Source organism: Poecilia latipinna, unplaced genomic scaffold (genome assembly GCF_001443285.1).
Source record: "Poecilia latipinna isolate Pla-1442-1.1 unplaced genomic scaffold, P_latipinna-1.0 Scaffold525, whole genome shotgun sequence".
NCBI lineage: Eukaryota > Metazoa > Chordata > Actinopteri > Cyprinodontiformes > Poeciliidae > Poecilia > Poecilia latipinna.
The window spans coordinates 220,665-227,309 of record NW_015113141.1 but is presented as its reverse complement, the minus strand read 5'-3'; positions in this window follow the sequence as shown (position 1 = coordinate 227,309).

Sequence of the window (6,645 nt, the reverse complement as noted above, 5' to 3'; positions counted from 1 at the left end):
GCAGATATCTTTAACTGCCTCCATTCTTCACTGTCAGGCCCTTTTATTTCAATCCCACTTACTTTCTCCTGCTTTCTTCTGACCTTTTTTCCCCATTTCTTTTTCCTTTTCCTGCTCATTCTCCGCATCTCTATTGAGCGTGAATTCATAACCACCTCTGGTCGCTTATTTCCACTCGATATTCCTTTGCTTGCCTGCATTCTCACACTGTTTACCACTTTTCTGCCCTTTGTTATTATCTTTCTGATGTCTTCTGTGATGCAGCCTAATTATTAGCATCACATTTCAGAACAGCGCCTACAGGGATAATACGCACAAGTTATTTTTCAGTTGATAACACTTTTGTACATTTGATTGATCCAATCAACTTCAGTATTTGCAGTGTAGGCTACATTTATCGGCACCACCAGAAAAGAAGTGGTAGAAAACCTCTAAAGAAAACCGAGCTTTAATTAAATTTTTATTTATTCAGTGGAGAAAAAACTCCTGCAATGGTGCCATAATTACTGGCAAGCTTCAGCATCTCTTTAGAATAAATGTTTTTTTTTTTTTTTTTTCATTTTCTAATTTCATCTAATTCTTCAGTTTCAGTTCAGTTTATTTATATTGTACATATTCACAACAAATATCTCAAGGCACCTCAGAAAACAAAAAGATCTTGTTTATCTGCAGAAATATCAAGTCAATTCAATCCAATCATACAGACAGACTCACAGTTAATTGCATACATTCCAGTTTGATCCTAGTTAGAAAACAATCCAGGCAAATTCAGTTTGTTATTAAAATGATTAAAAGTACCTTGCAGCACTCACTCCTCTTGGATGAGCATGTAGCAACAGTGGAAAGCTGTTTAGGATGCGTTTTCGACTCTGCAGAAACCTCTCATGCATATGGTGACAGTGGAAAGGCAAACTCAATTTTAAGGAGAGGAAACCTGTAAGAAGCCATCTGCCATGACAAATATACCATGACAAGTTGTTGTCAGCAGTAGCCCAACTTAAAGAAGTTTTAACCGCTAAAGAGAACCGAACCTAGTCCTAAAAGCAGACAGGGTGTTTGCCTCTTGAAAAACTGTGAGGTGCTTCAGCAGGAGATGAGTCAGATAACTAATAGATCTGCCTCTCATTCTAATTTCAGAGATTCTAGGAACTTAATGGAACAATCTGATCTCTAATAAATAATTAGCATCAGTATTTTCCTGACTATTAAGAGTGACTCATTGTGTATCCGGATTAAATTTACTGTTCAACAAAGATTAACAAAAAGATGTAATTATGAATGTTATTTTTTTGTTCATCAAAAATTAAACACTGAATGTGCAGTGTTAGATACAGCAGAAGTCCTGTGATGCTGCCTGTTTCTCTTCCAAAGGCTCAAGAAACCTGGTCCAAGTGGGAAGCATCATAAAGTTTTTTAAATGCCAGGATATTTTTTTAAAATCTGGTGGACTTTACCAGCAAACTGATTATAGGCCGTCAGTGGGTCTTTTAGGAGGACAACGATCCAAACCATGTGGTGAAAATGAAATTAACAGAAAAATGGACACAGACACAAAACCTGCTGAAGAAAACTACATCTTTTAAAAGAGTTGAAGAGAAGGAAACTGGAGAATCTTCAGAGACTGTTCAAAAAAGAAACAATTCTTTCTCTCGTCAAGCATTGTGAAATGCTACAAAAGAAGACTAAGAGCTGCCCCCAACTACTAATAGCAGATTTTGTTAAATGTTTTTGAAAATAAGGTCTTCATCCAGACTGAATACATTTCGAATATTGCAGTGCGATATTGTGCTTCTGCAGCAAATTGAGTTTTACTATGCACATGCTCATGAAAAATTACAATAAATGTGACTGGCATTGTTTCAGTGTTAGCTCTCAACATTTACTCCTAACTCTTCTCATCTTTTTTTTTTCTTTGCTATGCAGGCTGTACTGTTACCTGGATACTCAGTATCACACTGCTGATCTCTGACACCATCTATACTGACGGTCCTTTATCAGACTTACACCTGGCCCGCTTCAAATGTTCCTCCTCGCTCAAATTTTCTTGTTTTATTCTTTGTTTGTTTGCGCTTATAATTTCAAGTATCCTGCTTTAACAAGCTTTGACAGGTCTGCTTTGAACCCAGGGATCTAGCCGCAGTTGCTTAACATTCAGGCGGCATCTAATAAAGAGGGAAATGTTAGGCTTTCAGATAGGTGCATTTGGTGCAAGATGTTATTTCAGCTAGAAGAGTTTCCTCTCCAAATGTTGACAGCTGTGTGAAAAATGGTGAATGCTTTAGGGAGGGGGGAGACATTCAACTTTTTTTCTCTCTCTCTGAGATGCATTTCTGCTATTTGTTGTTTTCTGTGTTATTACCGGGAAAACTATGTCAAACCATAACCATTTATCTGTCAAGTCTTGCCACTTAAACTGAGACTTCGACAGAAATAAATTACCCGTGCGTGCATATGTCTTAATGAGTGTCATTGGTAATGTGACACGGACAAGTCAAAATAAAGAAAATACATCGACAGTCCTCTAACCAGGCACTACATATTGCATTTGAATCAATTGCGTATTTAATAGTTTGACGTGTAACCTTTTTAAGAATATTGATTTGTGCAGTGTTCTGCATGAGGGCTCGTTTTGGAGCGTATTGACCACTGTGTTGTTGTGATATGGTGGGAGAAGGCCTCAGGCTCCGGCCAGACGCTCTCAACGCCACAATTATTGACCCTCTTGACCTTCTCGCTGCAAAGACAATATAAGCATGTCTGTGTTGCTCCCTGTATATTGTATCAACACTGCAGAGATAGAAACAGAACCACTTACTCTCCTCTTATCAGGACCGAGAATGCTGAAAATGTTTCTCTCCAGCACAATTCCTATTATAGATGTTTATTGAACCTCGACGCTTGTGGAATACTGATCCACTTGTTCGTGTGGGTCCAAGTATCTTCTGTAAGCAAACATCTGATGAGCTTTAAATATTCTCTCATCAGAAGAAAACAGATGTACCTTAATGACCTTGTGTTCTTGAACATATGTTGATTCTTAATCAATCTTATCTATTGTATCTTTTAGTGGCTCAGACACAAATCCTAATTTAAATCGACGAGTCACAATGAAAACCAATACAGGCAGGGAGGTATCACCACTCTATACTAAAAGTGATGTTCTCTGAAACTATTTTAGTAAAAATTGGAGTCTGTTGGTATCTGAAAAAAAAAAAAAAACAACTGCTGGCTTTACATTAGAAACAATGGTAACATTAAATACTACAGCCTGGAGTCTTCTGGAATTAGAGATTAATTTTCCATGATTTAGAGATTATCTTTTCTGAGCTTAAAGGTTAAATTTTGAGAATCTGTTTCTTACTTTTCCAGAACTGAAAATGTACTTTTTCAGAACTGGGAGGTTACTTATCTAGAACTTACAGGTTTTTATATTTAAAAAGTCAGAGATTATTTTTCATTATTTAAAGATCACTCTTGTATAACTTAAACACTACGTTTCAGAACTCAATTCAAAGTTTATTTACAGAATCCTCACATATTGGTATAGGATAAAGTAAGAAATAAAATTTGATTTGGTGATGATAAAAATGGCAATAAAATACTAATAAAATACCCTCAGATTCAAAGGTTACATCTCCATAAAAAGAGAGTAGCTTCAATATTTGGTAATGAGAATGATAAGATTTTAACCCCAAACATGCAGACAGAATTACAAAGAAATAGTTCAGATCAAAATAATAATGTACTAGAATGGCCCAGTCAAAGTATGTGGCAAGACTGGAATATCAATGTTTGTAGACGACTTACATCCAGCCTGATGAATGACAAATGAGTCAAAATGTTTGTATCTGGTTCCTGAACACCTGCAGCTGAAACTGCAGCAAAAGGTGGTTCTAAATGTATTGACTAATGGGGGATGACTTCCAATGCATGCCACACTTTTTAGATTTTATTCGCAAAAAGGTGAAAAGCAAATTTTTTTCGCTTTGAGACAATGTGGTACTTTGTATTGGCCTGTCACAAAGTTTGCTGCTAAATATGTTGACGTTTGTGTTTGCAGCATGGCAAAATGTAGGGGAAAAACTCAAGCAGTATGAATACTTTTTCCAAGTTTCTGTTCAATATCTAAAACAATCAGGTTATGGTGTCACTTTTATAACCTCATTATGAAACAAATTGTTAAAAACTGGACCCGTTCTGCAGTATCTCCTACATCTTTTCTACTTATTCTTCCAGAAATGTTTGAAACATATATATATATATATATATATATATATATATATATATATATATATATATATATATATATATATATATATATATTTAAGTTTAATCTACTCCATTAAAAAATAAAATTTTTGAATGCCTTTTCACACAATGCAGGAATATAATAGGTCTTTGAAGTTAAAGAGGCAAATTTCCGCTTTAACTTCCCTGGTATAACTGTTATAGCTGTGAAACTACACAATGATTACTTTAAAAAAAAGATGACCCACCGGACGAGGTGGGACGGGTGAGCAATATCATACCTCCTCAGTTCTCTTATTCCCTCACCTCCCATCTCTGTCGTTCTGTGTGTGCGCACATGCATGCGTGTGTGTGTGTGTGTGTGTGTGTCAGCCTTCAACCTCTCTTCTCAGCTCCCTTATGCTGACTTGGGCTTCGATGCAGAGGTAAGCAGCCTCCCTCGGCTAGAGGTGACCCCCTGGAGCCTATTAACATCATACACACTCTGAGCGGCCAAAACACACTCCCTAAATGAACTCTCCTCTCCCCCTCAGCCAGAGCCCACTGCTGGGTGAATTAGATTGCAGGCTTTTTAATATGGCTCTTAATGGTTTATAAATTGCATGTAATGATTCCTCCTTTCCTCTCTCCCTTGCAGAGCTTTTTATGGCCCTTCTCCTATCCAAGGGAGTAGGTGGGATTTAATATATGGTGGAGGAGGCAGAATACAGAGCTGAAACTAGACCCGCACTGCTTTCTTCCTGGCCCTTAACACCTTCCCTGGCTATAGTCAGGAGCCTTGGAAATGATGTCGGACACTGGTGCTATCTGGCTGTACTGTGTAAGCTGTGTGATGGGGGAATACAGGATGAAGAAATGTCCACCAGAGATGTGCAGGTATGTGGAGAGAAAAGGCCACACTGTAAGGAAAATAGCACCCAGGTGGAGTACACAGTTGCATAAAGAAGACAGATTACACTGAGGAAAAGCACCACAGGATTAATATTTATGTGCTTCACAGTTGTGGCTATTATTAGGTGCTGATTGAAGAAAGATGTGACAAAATGTCTTTATTCAGGTCTATCCTGCTAACAACAAATGCATCACAAACACTTTCTCCCTGCTATAATTTGAAGTCTTATGCCGTTTATCAGCAAAGTGAGTGACATTACACTCACTTTGTCTTGGCTGACATCGAAAAACCGCATTACATGATTGTGCAGCGGCTACATGATATTTTAAACTTTCAGAAAAGGGGATAAAAATGTGAAATCAGAGGATTTTTTGTTACACTTAGCTTCATTACAAGAAGGTGTTAATTGTCACGTATTACAAACATACAGTTTGTAATACAAACTCTCACTCATTTAGATCATCAAAACATTAATTTATTTTAGTACTTAAATTAAAAAACAAACACTGCTGACCAAAAGCAACAGAGAAGTCTTTGACCTTGATGATCCCCCAAGCTTTGGGGATAATATTCTCTGGATTAATGAGACAAATCTAACGCACTTTGAACAGCCTACTTACTGAAATATGTTATACAAATCAACTTCTGGAAGTTTCTTCCTGTTACATCTTGTGTGAAACTAAGACATCATTTCAGAAGAAGAAAAAAAAAAACTTCCTAATTGCTAGACTGATTTTGGCATTTCACTTTCTTTGTGTTCATTTTCTGTATTACTTTTTCTTGTGTTCTGTTCTTTAAGCTTTTTGGATTTTGTTTTCTTAAATTGGCTTTTTTTTTTTTCCACAAAATGTTGTTTCTCTAAATTTCAATTCCCAGCACTATTTGTTAATTTTCCCTCAGGGCACCTGTTTGCCTCTGCTTCCCAGCTTCCCTGTTAGTAATCAAGCACCTGCATGTCGTCTACAATCAGACTCCTCCGCATTTAACACATTCGGTTTCTACCTTTCTATACCGGACCATGTTGCTCCTGCCTGTATGTTGGTTCCTGACTGCATTTTAAACCCTCCTGAAATGTCACTTCTTGACTATTATTTTTATTAAATTCTCAGTTTGTCTTTGTCTGCATCTTTCACAACCTACAGTATGACACCTATTCATAGTCAAACATGATGGTGGTAGTGTGATGGTCTGAGGCTGCTTTGCTGCTTCATGACCTGGATGACCTGCGGCAGCTGATCAAAACCTTGAAGAAAAATGTTCAACCACCTTAATCTTAAGGTCAGATATTCTAATACACAAGCAAGTCATCCTCTGAGTGAAAGATAAAAAAAAAAAGGACATGGCCTAGTAATTGTCTGGATTTAACCTAAACTGAGCTGTTGATGCTGGAAAAACCTGCATTGTCAATTATCAAACACTTTCTCCAGTTGCCACTGCCAAGGGTGTGACCTTCAATCAAATCATCCTGAAAACATTTCAGTTTTATTCTTATTTGTCTGATGTGT